Here is a 14,518-nt window from a genome sequence, read left to right as displayed (position 1 = left end):
CATTAGCTCTTCTAAAGCCACCTAAATTTTTAGTATTATTAGAGGTAAAGCTACTTCATGCATTCGAATCTAGGGCTTTGTTCAAACAATGAATAAAGGGGGGGGGGGAGTTGTAGCATGAATCTAGGACTTGATTCAAAGAGGAAATAATATGGTGAAAGTAGTAGAGACTGGATACCCAAGCGGTCTCTTGGTTGAAAAGGGAAATAATGGGAAAACGAAGTACAAACTGGATAAGGAACAGATCCATTATTGGTTGAAAAAAGGATAGAAAGTGGCGGCTGGTGGACAAGTCAACAGAGTATGTCCAGGATTAGATTTGCTGCCCTCACATAGTAAAAGGTCTCCAGGATTAGAATTGTTGCCCTCACATAGTAAAAGGTCTCAGGATTAGATTTGCTGCCCTCACATAGTAAAAGGTCTCCAGGATTAGATTTGCTGCCCTCACATAGTAAAAGGTCTCCAGGATTAGATTTGCTGTCCTCACATAGTACAAGGTCTCCAGGATTAGGTTTGCTGCCCTCACATAGCATGAACAACCTTGACATCACCACTTTATGCCTCCTTGTAGGTACATTGTGCTGATGCGTCCACTGCCGCATGTCCTTATACCAACCTTTTGTTGTTGTTAATGTAAGGGCGCGTGTAAGATGAAGCGATCACACTATTACCTTAGGGACATGTCTAATCAGTGTTATTGTTAATCTAATGCCTCCAGTGATAAGATGCAATTAAACTATGTTACAAATGGCACTCATGTTGTTTTCTCCAGTATGATAAGTAAGTTGCTCCTTTACGCAGTTGAGTGTCCTGGTGTCCCCACGGTCCCATGCCCTTAAACCAACTCTTTAGCTGCTGTTGATTTACTATGTCTGGTAAACAAGCAATGCCACCATTAAAGTAATCCCATATTTGAGGAATCTCATTGTTGATCGTAATGCTTCTGGTAACATGAAGCATTGCTGACGTTTTAAAATTTCTACTGTCCTTGCGTGATTGCCATGAACATAATTAAGATGTTTCTTTTCATTTTGTATATGTTTTGTATATTCTTATTGACCAGCAACTATTTACTTTCTATCTTTTTGTGCAGATAGGGATATCCATTTCACCTTGTTGCTATTGTGACCTTTTGGTGAACTGCACAAAACACTTTTTTTTGGAATGAGTGTCTTGTGCAGTTCAACTAAAATGTCACATGGGCAACATCTCTCAATTTTGGTGGAACTGCACAAAATGGTGATTGGAGTTTCCAAAATCTTCATCAAGTTTTGCTGGTAATCTCGTGCAACATTTTATTAGCCTTTGCAAGATGAGATGTCACTGTCACCACAATGGCACTTTATTTTAGTGGAACTGCACAAAAGGATAAGAAAATTATAGTTGCACCTTACATGAGCCGGACAACCAACCTTAATGTCCTCAATTTTAGTGCAACTACTAAAGAAGAACCTCCCAGCTCACAAGAGCAACTACTTCTTGCTAGCTGAATGATGCAATCTTTGCTTCATTTCAGGTGAACTGCAGAAAAAGGCGCGTGAATTGAATCATGGAACTCCAGGCAGGCCTCATCCTAGTGGAGCTGTAGGTTGAGTTCAAGGAGGCCACTATTAAAGTGAAATAATGCTCTTCTTGTTTGTGTTGTGCAAACAGGAATACTCAACTACAAATGTTGTGACGGTCAAGAGCATTCGCCAAGTTCTTCGATTGTATGACATGGCTAGCCAAGATGGATTTAATCCCGATATTCACTTTATCAAAAGGCTCTAATGGGTTGGTTCTGAATCTTGCAAGCTAGGAATCAATGAGATGTGTAGACATCTTTGTTGTACTTATTATTTGAATCTTATTTGTTTGTTCTGAATCTTGCAAGCTGGGAATCAATGAGATGTGTAGGCATCTTCCGCACCTCCTGTTATTCTCTGCCGAGTGTAGGCCCACCCGCACCTAAACCAGTCAAGTTTCCCACTCCTCTCCGTCTGCGACTCCATTGCCGCGTCTTCCCCGTCTCCGGGTTGTTCCAGTCTGGGGCCTCGCCATCATCCACCACCTCGGTGCGCTCGGCGCGGTGTGGTCAACAAACGAGAGTCATCGAAAGAGGATTGTACGTGGAGAGCCTGACGGCTGGGACCCACGAGGTCCATGGTTGCACGCAAGGAAAGTTCCTCCTTATTACGCAGTGTACATGGACTGTACGTGGGAAGGGCTTCTGTATTCCGCGAAAAAAACATTCCCCCCGCTGACAGGTCGGACCCACCAGCTATATCTTCGCACACAAGGAAGTGCCTCCTTATTACGCACAAAAAAATGAATACCCCCTGCTAGCTGGGACCCACCATAGTGGGTGGCTGACTTGTGGGTGTTGGGGAACGTAGTAATTTCAAAAAAATTCCTACGCACACGCAAGATCATGGTGATGGCATAGCAACAAGAGGGGAGAGTGTTGTCCACGTACCCTCGTAGACCGTAAGCGGAAGCGTTAGCACAACGCGGTTGATGTAGTCGTACGTCTTCACGATCCGACCGATCCAAGCACCGAACGTACGGCACCTCCGAGTTCAGCACACGTTCAGCTCGATGACGATCCCCGGGCTCCGATCCAGCAAAGCTTCGGGGATGAGTTCCGTCAGCACGACGGCGTGGTGACGATGATGATGTTCTACCGGAGCAGGGCTTCGCCTAAACTCCGCGACGATATGACCGAGGTGGAATATGGTGGAGGGGGGCACCGCACACGGCTAAGGAACGATCCGTAGATCAACTTGTGTGTTATGGGGTGCCCCCCTGCCCCCATATATAAAGGAGGGAGGGGGAGGTGTGGCCGGACCCCTTGGGGTGCGCCTGGACGAGTCCTACTCCCACCGGGAGTAGGACTCCCCCCTCTTGCCTTGGTGGAGAAGGAAAGGGGGGAGAGGAAAGAGGAAAGGGGGGCGCCGCCCCCCCCCCCTTCCTTGTCCTATTCGGACTAGGGGGGAGGGGGCGCGCGGCCTGCCCTGGCTGGCCCTCCTCTTCTCCCTCATGGCCCACTAAGGCCCATTAACCCCCGGGAGGGTTCCGGTAACCCCCCGGTGTTCCGGTAAAATCCCGATTTCACCTGGAATGTTTCCGATGTCCAAACATAGGCTTCCAATATATCAATCTTTATGTCTCGACCATTTCGAGACTCCTCGTCATGTCCGTGATCACATCCGGAACTCCGAAAAACTTCGATACATCAAAACTTATAAACTCATAATAAAACTGTCATCGTAACATTAAGCGTGCGGACCCTACGGGTTCGAGAACTATGTAGACATGACCTAGAACTATTCTCGTTCAATAACCAATAGCAGAACCTGGATGCCCATATTGGTTCCTACATATTCTACGAAGATCTTTATCGGTCAAACCGCATAACAACATACGTTGTTCCCTTTGTCATCGGTATGTTACTTGCCCGAGATTTGATCGTCGGTATCCAATACCTAGTTCAGTCTCGTTACTGGCAAGTCTCTTTACTCGTTCCGTAATGATGTGCATTACCAACTCATTTGGTCACATTGCTTGCAAGGCTTATAATGATGTGCATTACCGAGAGGGCCCAGAGATACCTCTCCGACAATCGGAGTGACAAAACCTAATCTCGAAATACGCCAACTCAACATGTACCTTCGGAGACACCTGTAGTACTCCTTTAATCACCCATTTATGTTGTGACGTTTGGTAGTACCCAAAGTGTTCCTCCGGTAAACGGGAGTTGCATAATTCTCATAGTTACAGGAACATGTATAAGTCATGAAGAAAGCAATAGCAATATACTAAATGATCAAGTGCTAGGCTAACGGAATGGGTCATGTCAATCACATCATTCTCCTAATGATGTGATCCCATTAATCAAATGACAACACATGTCTTTGGTTAGGAAACATAACCATCTTTTATTAACGAGCTAGTCAAGTAGAGGCATACTAGTGACTATATGTTTGTCTATGTATTCACACATGTATCATGTTTCCGGTTAATACAATTCTAGCATGAATAATAAACATTTATCATGATATGAGGAAATAAATAATAACTTTATTATTGCCTCTAGGGAATATTTCCTTCAGTCTCCCACTTGCACTAGAGTCAATAATCTAGATTACATAGTAATGATTCTAACACCCATGGAGTCTTGGTGTTGATCATGTTGTGCTCGTGAGAGTGGCTTAGTCAACGGGTCTGCAACATTCAGATCCGTATGTATCTTGCAAATCTCTATGTCTCCCACTTGGACTTGGTCCCGAATGGAATTGAAGTGTCTCTTGATGTGCTTGGTCCTCTTGTGAAACCTGGATTCCTTTGCCAAGGCAATTGCACCAGTATTGTCACAGAAGATTTTCATTGGTCCCGATGCACTAGGTATGACACCTAGATCGGAAATGAACTCCTTCGTCCAGACTCCTTCATTTGCTGCTTCCAAAGCAGCTATGTACTCCGCTTCACATGTAGATCCCGCCGCGACGCTTTGTTTAGAACTGCACCAACTTACAGCTCCACCGTTTAATAAAAACACGTATCCGGTTTGCGATTTAGAATCGTCCGGATCAGTGTCAAAGCTTGCATCGACGTAACCATTTACGACTAGCTCTTTGTCACCTCCATATACGAGAAACATATCCTTAGTCCTTTTCAGGTATTTCAGGATGTTCTTGGCCGCTGTCCAGTGATCCACTCCTGGATTACTTTGGTACCTTCCTGCCAAGCTTATTGCTAAGCATACGTCATGTCTGGTACACAGCATTGCATACATGATAGAGCCTATGGCTGAAGCATAGGGAACATCTTTCATTTTCTCTCTATCTTCTGTTGTGGTCGAGCATTGAGTTTGACTCAACTTCACACCTTGTAGTACGAGCAAGAACCCTTTCTTTGCCTGATCCATTTTGAACTTTTTCAAAATTTTATCAAGGTATGTGCTTTGTGAAAGTCCTATTAAGCGTCTTGATCTATCTCTATAGATCTTGATGCCCAATATGTAAGCAGCTTCACCGAGGTCTTTCATTGAAAAACTTTTATTCAAGTATCCCTTTATGCTATCCAGAAATTCTATATCATTTCCAATTAATAATATGTCATCTACATATAATATCAGAAATGCTACAGAGCTCCCACTCACTTTCTTGTAAATACAGGCTTCTCCAAAAGTTTGTAAAAAACCATATGCTTTGATCACACTATCAAAGCGTTTATTCCAACTCCGAGATGCTTGCACCAGTCCATAAATGGAACGCTGGAGCTTGCACACTTTGTTAGCACCTTTTGGATCTACAAAACCTTCTGGCTGCATCATATACAACTCTTCTTCCAGAAATCCATTCAAGAATGTAGTTTTGACATCCATTTGCCAAATTTCATAATTATGAAATGCAGCAATAGCTAACATGATTCGGACAGACTTAAGCATCGCTACGGGTGAGAAAGTCTCATCGTAGTCAACCCCTTGAACTTGTCGAAAACCTTTCATAACAAGTCGAGCTTTATAGACAGTTATATTACCATCAGCGTCAGTCTTCTTCTTAAAAATCCATTTACTCTCAATGGCTTGCCGATCATCGGGCAAGTCAACCAAAGTCCATACTTTGTTTTCATACATGGATCCCATCTCAGATTTCATGGCCTCTAGCCATTTTGCGGAATCTGGGCTCATCATCGCTTCCTCATAGTTCGTAGGTTCATCATGGTCAAGCAACATGACTTCCAGAATTGGATTACCGTACCACTCTGGTGCGGATCTTATTCTGGTAGACCTACGAGGTTCAGTAGAAACTTGATCTGAAGTTTCATGATCAATATCATTAGCTTCCTCACTAATTGGTGTAGTTGTCACAGGATCCGGTTCTTGTGATGAACTACTTTCCAATAAGGGAGTAGATACAGTTATCTCATCAAGTTCTACTTTCCTCCCACTCACTTCTTTCGAGAGAAACTCCTTCTCTAGAAAGGATCCGATTTTAGCAACGAAAATCTTGCCCTCAGATCTGTGATAGAAGGTGTACCCAATAGTCTCTTTTGGGTATCCTATGAAGACACATTTCTCCGATTTGGGTTCGAGCTTATCTGGTTGAAGTTTCTTCACATAAGCATCGCAGCCCCAAACTTTAAGAAACGACAACTTTGGTTTCTTGCCAAACCACAGTTCATAAGGCGTCGTCTTAACGGATTTTGATGGTGCCCTATTTAACGTGAATGCGGCCGTTTCTAAAGCATAACCCCAAAACGATAGCGGTAAATCAGTAAGAGACATCATAGATTGCACCATATCTAGTAAAGTACGATTACGACGTTCGGACACACCATTTCGTTGTGGTGTTCCGGGTGGCGTGAGTTGTGAAACTATTCCGTGTTGTTTCAAGTGTAGACCAAACTCGTAACTCAAATATTCTCCTCCACGATCAGATCGTAGAAATTTTATTTTCCTGTTACGATGATTTTCTACTTCACTCTGAAATTCTTTGAACTTTTCAAATGTTTCAGACTTGTGTTTCATCAAGTAGATATACCCATATCTGCTCAAATCATCTGTGAAGGTGAGAAAATAACGATATCCGCCGCGAGCCTCAACATTCATTGGACCACAAACATCAGTATGTATGATTTCCAACAAATCAGTTGCTCGCTCCATAGTTCCGGAGAACGGCATTTTAGTCATCTTGCCCATGAGGCACGGTTCGCAAGTACCAAGTGATTCATAATCAAGTGATTCCAAAATCCCATCAGTATGGAGTTTCTTCATGCGCTTTACACCGATATGACCTAAACGGCAGTGCCACAAATAAGTTGCACTATCATTATTAACTCTGCATCTTTTGGTTTCAACACTATGAATATGTGTATCACTACTATCGAGATTAAATAAAAAGAGACCACTCTTCAAGGGTGCATGACCATAAAAGATATTACTCATATAAATAGAACAACCATTATTCTCTGATTTAAATGAATAACCGTCTCGCATCAAACAAGATCCAGATATAATGTTCATGCTTAACGCTGGCACCAAATAACAATTATTTAGGTCTAAAACTAATCCCGATGGTAGATGTAGAGGTAGCGTGCCGACCGCGATCACATCGACTTTGGAACCATTTCCCACGCGCATCGTCACCTCGTCCTTAGCAAATCTTTGCTTAATCTGTAGTCCCTGTTTCGAGTTGCAAATATTAGCAACAGAACCAGTATCAAATACCCAGGTGCTACTGCGAGCATTAGTAAGGTACACATCAATAACATGTATATCACATATACCTTTGTTCACTTTGCCATCCTTCTTATCCGCCAAATACTTGGGGCAGTTCCGCTTCCAGTGTCCAGTCTACTTGCAGTAGAAGCACTCAGTTTCAGGCTTAGGTCCAGACTTGGGTTTCTTCTCTTGAGCAGCAACTTGCTTGCTGTTCTTTTTGAAGTTCCCCTTCTTCTTCCCTTTGCCCTTTTTCTTGAAACTGGTGGTCTTGTTAACCATCAACACTTGATGCTCCTTCTTGATTTCTACCTCCGCGGCTTTTAGCATCGCGAAGAGCTCGGGAATAGTCTTGTTCATCCCTTGCATATTATAGTTCATCACGAAGCTCTTGTAGCTTGGTGGCAGTGATTGAAGAATTCTGTCAATGACACTATCATCAGGAAGATTAACTCCCAGTTGAATCAAGTGATTATTATACCCAGACATTTTGAGTATGTGTTCACTGACAGAACTATTCTCCTCCATCTTGCAGCTGTAGAACTTATTGGAGACTTCATATCTCTCAATCCGGGCATTTGCTTGAAATATTAACTTCAACTCCTGGAACATCTCATATGCCCCATGACGTTCAAAACGTCGTTGAAGACCCGGTTCTAAGCCGTAAAGCATGGCACACTGAACTATCGAGTAGTCATCAGCTTTGCTCTGCCAGACATTCTTAACGTCGTCAGTTGCATCAGCAGCAGGCCTGGCACCCAGCGGTGCTTCCAGGACATAACTTTTCTGTGCAGTAATGAGGATAATCCTCAGGTTACAGACCCAGTCCGTGTAATTGCTACCATCATCTTTCAACTTTGCTTTCTCAAGGAACGCATTAAAATTCAACAGAACAACAGCATGAGCCATCTATCTACAAACAAACATAGACAAGCAAAATACTATCAGGTACTAAGTTTCATGATAAATTTAAGTTCAATTAATCATATTACTTAAGAACTCCCACTTAGACAGACATCTCTCTAGTCATCTAAGTGATCACGTGATCCAAATCAACTAAACCATGTCCAATCATCACATGAGATGGAGTAGTTTCAATGGTGAACATCACTATGTTGATCATATCTACTATATGATTCACGCTCGACCTTTCGGTCTCCGTGTTCCGAGGCCATATCTGTATATGCTAGGCTCGTCAAGTATGACCTGAGTATTCCGCGTGTGCAACTGTTTTGCACCCGTTGTATTTGAACGTAGAGCCTATCACACCCGATCATCACGTGGTGTCTCAGCACGAAGAACTTTCGCAACGGTGCATACTCAGGGAGAACACTTCTTGATTATTAGTGAGAGATCATCTTAAAATGCTACCGTCAATCAAAGCAAGATAAGATGCATAAAGGATAAACATCACATGCAATCAATATAAGTGATATGATATGGCCATCATCATCTTGTGCTTGTGATCTCCATCTTCGAAGCACCGTCATGATCACCATCATCACCGCCGTGACACCTTGATCTCCATCGTAGCATCGTTGTCGTTACGCCATCTATTGCTTCTATGACTATCGCTACCGCTTAGAGATAAAGTAAAGCAATTACAGGGCGTTTGCATTTCATACAATAAAGCGACAACCATATGGCTCCTGCCAGTTGCCGATAACTTTGGTTACAAAACATGATCATCTCATACAATATAATATAGCATCACGTCTTGACCATATCACATCACAACATGCCCTGCAAAAACAAGTTAGACGTCCTCTACTTTGTTGTTGCAAATTTTACGTGGCTGCTATGGGCTTTAGCAAGAACCGTTCTTACCTACGCATAAAAGCCACAACGATAGTTCGTCAAGTTGGTGCTGTTTTAACCTTCGCAAGGACCGGGCGTAGCCATACTCGATTCAGCTAAAGTGAGAGAGACAGACACCCGCCAGCCACCTTTAAGCACGAGTGCTCGTAACGGTGAAACCAGTCTCGCGTAAGCGTACGCGTAATGTCGGTCCGGGCCGCTTCATCTCACAATACCACCGAACCAAAGTATGACATGCTGGTAAGCAGTATGACTTGTATCGCCCACAACTCACTTGTGTTCTACTCGTGCATATAACATCAACGCATAAAACCTAGGCTCGGATGCCACTGTTGGGCAACGTAGTAATTTCAAAAAAATTCCTACGCACACGCAAGATCATGGTGCTGGCATAGCAACGAGAGGGGAGAGTGTTGTCCACGTAACCTCATAGACCGTAAGCAGAAGCGTTAGCACAACACGGTTGATGTAGTCGTACGTCTTCACGATCCGACCCATCCAAGCACCGAACGTACGGCACCTCCGAGTTCAGCACACGTTCAGCTCAATGACGATCCCTGGGCTCCGATCCAGCAAAGCTTCGGGGATGAGTTCCGTCAGCACGACGGCGTGGTGACGATGATGATGTTCTACTGGCGCAGGGCTTCGCCTAAACTCCGCGACGATATGACCGAGGTGGAATATGGTGGAGGGGGGCACCGCACACGGCTAAGGAACGATCCGTAGATCAACTTGTGTGTTATGGGGTGCCCCCTGCCCCCGTATATAAAGGAGGGAGGGGGAGGTGCGTCCGGCCCCCTTGGGGAGCACCTGGACGAGTCCTACTCCCACCGGGAGTAGGACTCCCCCCTCTTGCCTTGGTGGAGAAGGAAAGGGGGAGAGGAAAGAGGAAAGGGGGGCGCCACCCCCCCCCCCCCTTCCTTGTCCTATTCGGACTAGGGGGGAGGGGGCGCGCGGCCTTCCCTGGCCGGCCCTCCTCTTCTCCCTCATGGCCCACTAAGGCCCATTAACCCCCGGGAGGGTTCCGGTAACCCCCCCGGTGTTCCGGTAAAATCCCGATTTCACCTGGAACCTTTCCGATGTCCAAACATAGGCTTCCAATATATCAATCTTTATGTCTCGACCATTTCGAGACTCCTCGTCATGTCCGTGATCACATCTGGAACTCCGAACAAACTTTGATACATCAAAACTTATAAACTCATAATAAAACTGTCATCGTAACGTTAAGCGTGCGGACCCTACGGGTTCGAGAACTATGTAGACATGACCTAGAACTATTCTCGGTCAATAACCAATAGCGGAACCTGGATGCCCATATTGGTTCCTACATATTCTACGAAGATCTTTATCGGTCAAACCGCATAACAACATACGTTGTTCCCTTTGTCATCGGTATGTTACTTGCCCGAGATTTGATCGTCGGTATCCAATACCTAGTTCAATCTCGTTACCGGCAAGTCTCTTTACTCGTTCCGTAATGCATCATCCCGTAACCAACTCATTTGGTCACATTGCTTGCAAGGCTTATAATGATGTGCATTACCGAGAGGGCCCAGAGATACCTCTCCGACAATCGGAGTAACAAAACCTAATCTCGAAATACGCCAACTCAACATGTACCTTCGGAGACACCTATAGTACTCCTTTATAATCACCTAGTTACGTTGTGACGTTTGGTAGTACCCAAAGTGTTCCTCCGGTAAACGGGAGTTGCATAATTCTCATAGTTACAGGAACATGTATAAGTCATGAAGAAAGCAATAGCAATATACTAAACGATCAAGTGCTAGGCTAACGGAATGGGTCATGTCAATCACATCATTCTCCTAATGATGTGATCCCATTAATCAAATGACAACACATGTCTATGGTTAGGAAACATAACCATCTTTGATTAACGAGCTAGTCAAGTAGAGGCATACTAGTGACTATATGTTTGTCTATGTATTCACACATGTATCATGTTTCCGGTTAATACAATTCTAGCATGAATAATAAACATTTATCATGATATGAGGAAATAAATAATAACTTTATTATTGCCTCTAGGGCATATTTCCTTCAGTGGGCCTACTAAGTTGACGGGGACGAAGGGCTTTGTCAACTTAGTCAATATGAACGATTCTAGCTCTAGTGACCGTACGATGTCCATTCAACGACCATAGTGCTTCTTCAACCTCTGGTCTTCTTGCTCCAGCCGCCCAAAGCAGCGTCGGTCGTGTCGCGTGCTCCTACCTCTCGGGCCGGCTGTGATGCCGCGGAGGCCTCACCACCCCCTACTACTCCCACCGCTGGCCCAGGGCATTCCTCTACTCACCCACACCCCCTGTTATTCTGCGGCGACGACAGCCTCACGCTGCAGCCAAACCAGTGAACCCTCGTACTCCCTCTGCGTGGGCATCCACTGTCGCGTCTTCCCCGGCTCCGCGTCTTCCCCTTCCTAGGCCTCGCCGCCGTCCACCGCCTTGGTGCTCTTGGCACGGCGTGGTCAATGTGGTCAATGACCGACTTCCATCGGAAGAGTACTATACGTGGAGAGGCTGACAGCCGGGTCCACGGCCGCAGCTGGGTCCATGGCCACAGCCCAGTTTCTTTGTGATTTGCCAAGTAAGTCGCTTTGTCAGGCCTTTGGGCTGCAAATCTTTCAAGACGAGGAGACGTTCATTCGGCTGGCCGAGAAAATGGCCTATTAGTAATGAGAAATGGGTTGTACATTTTTAAAACACATCAAACCGGCAATTAGTTTCAAATTTTTTTCATTTTGAGATTTTAAATTGCATTGATTTTTATGCGTGGACAATTTGTTGGATTTTATATTGATATACATTTATTTTTAAAATCAGTTTGAATGTGACTCGAAATTTCGGGATTAAAAACAGTTCGGACCGCACCAAAATATGCAAAATTTCATATATTTTTTTAACCGTGGCCACAATATGGGCTGTAACGCTAGCAAAAAGAATATGGGATCCAAAAAAACTTTCAAAATTAGCAAATGGGCTGTAAATTATTAGAAATAATGGCAGATGGGTTGTATGCTGTTTTCCACAGATTTGAGGCTTTCCTAAAAAAATGTTGACGCACATGCAGTGACTGTTGGATTTCCATCTAACGGCCGTCATGCTTCTTTAATCTTTACTCTTCCTGCTCCAGCCGCTCAAACAAGCGCCGGTGGGACTGCCTGCTCCCTCCTCCCCGCGGCCGGCTGTGCTTCCGCGCAGGCCTCACCGGCCCACCGTACTCCCATCGCTGGCCTAGCCATCCCTCTACTCACCCACACCTGTTGTTATTCTCCGGCGACGGCAGACGAACCAGTAAACCCTCAAACAATCGTACTCCCCTCCGTGTGGGAAACAACTGCCGAGTCCCCCCTGCCTCCGTCTCATTCCCTTCCTAGGCCTCGCTGTCGTCCACCGCCCTGGTGCTCTCGGCGCGGCCTGGTCAACGTGGTCAATGACCGACATGCATCTGAAGTAGACTGTACGTGGAGAGGCTGACAGCTGGGTCCACGGCCGCACGCAAGGAAATGCCTCCTTATTACACGCAAAATAATGATTCCTCCATCTGGCATCTGGGACCCACCGAAAGGGCCTCTGTATTACGCGAAAAAAACGTTACCGCCACTGACAGCTTGGACCCATCAGCTATATCTTCGCACGCAAGGAAGTGCCTCCTTATTACGCACAAAAAAATGAATACTACCCCTACTAGCTGGGACCCAGTATAGTGGCAGGCTGACTTGTGGGCCTACTAAGTTGACGGGGACGGAGGGCTTTGTCAACTTAGTCAATATGCATGATTCTAGCTCAAGTGACCGTATGATGTCCATCCAACGGCCGTAGTGCTTCTTCAACCTCTGGTCTTCTTGCTCTAGCCGCCCAAATCAGCGCCGGTCGTGCCTCGTGCTCCTGCCTCCCGTGGCCGGCTGCGATGCGGTGGAGGCCTCACCGCCCCCTACTACTCCCATCGCTGGCCAGGCCATCCCTCTACTCACCCACACCCCCTGTTATTCTGTGGCGATGACAACCTCACATCGCAGCGAACCAGTGAACCCTCATACTCCTCTACGCATGGGCATCCACTGTCGCGTCTTCCCCGGCTCCGCGTCGTCCCCTTCCTAGGCCTCGTCGTCGTCCACCGCCCTGGTGCTCTCGGTGCTGCGTGGTCAACTTGGTCAAGGAACGGCTTCCATCGGATGTGGACTGTACGTGGAGAGGCTGACAGTTGGGTCCACGGCCGCAGCAAGGAAGTGCCTCCTTATTACGCGGAAAATAATGATTCCTCCACCTGACAGCTGGGACCCACCAGACGAGCCACTGTATTTCGTGAAAAAAACGTTTCCCCCCTGACTGCTGGGACCCACCATCTACATCTTCGCACGCAAGGAAGTGCATCCGGGTAAAAAAAACGATTCGCCCCCTGACTGCTGGGACCCACCACCTACATCTTCGCACGCAATGAAGTGCCTGACAATCGGGACCCACCTGGTCGAAGCATACGTAGCGTTGTCATTCTGGTCGCGAACGTGTACGTACATACTGGTGGATGTAGAGGTGCGCACATGTCGTAGTAGAGGCGCGCACGTAGCATGTACATGTACGTACAGCGGCCAGTGTGCAAGAAAGAAAATACGGCCACGTACGTACATATGGGTGGGGTCTCGAACGCCTACTTGCGCATACGTACGGCCAGGGCTCGTGTACATGGCTGGGTCGGAACGGAGAAACTGCGTCGTCATCGTGTTCATGGGAGGCAACGGAATGCGTCGTGTTCATGGGGAGGCAACAGAATGCATCGTGTTCATCGGGAGGCAATGGAACGCGTGGGAGCCAACCGGCTTGGACGGGACAGGCGATGGAAACGAGGCCTGGCGTACCGCAGAACGGAGGAAATGGACTTGTGTCTGACCGGCCACGTTCGAAACGGGATCCTGTTCATCGGGAGGGGTCTGGCGTACCGCAAAACGAAAGAAACAGACCTCCTACGGTCGAAACGGGGGTCCTGTTGATCGGGAGGGGTATGGCGTACCGCAAAACGGACTTGTGTTGGAGCGCTACGGTCGAAATGGAGGTCCTATTCATCGGGAGGGTGTGGCGTACCACAAAACGGGACTCCACGGGATACTGTTCATCTCCACCGTCGACCTCCTCCAGCCTCCACGGGCTATTGTTCATCCACCGTCGACCTCCTCCAGCCTCCACCTACGACTGTTCATCCACGGGCTCCTGTTCATCCAGCCTCCACCGTGCGCTACTCCACTGGCTACTGTTCAACCACCCCTCTCCACGGGCTCCTGTTCAACCACCCCTCCATGGGCTATTGTTCATCCACCCCTCCACCTTATATTGTTCATCCAGCCCTCCACAGGGTCGTCCTGTTCATCCAGCCCCAACCGGCTCGATCGATCGGGGTCCTGTTCATCCAGAGGCAACGCCACGGGTCCTGTTCATCCACCCCCACCGCTCACTGCTCATCCAACCCCCCTCCCCCCCCCTC

This window comes from Triticum aestivum, chromosome 1B (genome assembly GCF_018294505.1).
Source record: "Triticum aestivum cultivar Chinese Spring chromosome 1B, IWGSC CS RefSeq v2.1, whole genome shotgun sequence".
Lineage (NCBI taxonomy): Eukaryota > Viridiplantae > Streptophyta > Magnoliopsida > Poales > Poaceae > Triticum > Triticum aestivum.
This window is presented reverse-complemented; position numbering follows the sequence as displayed.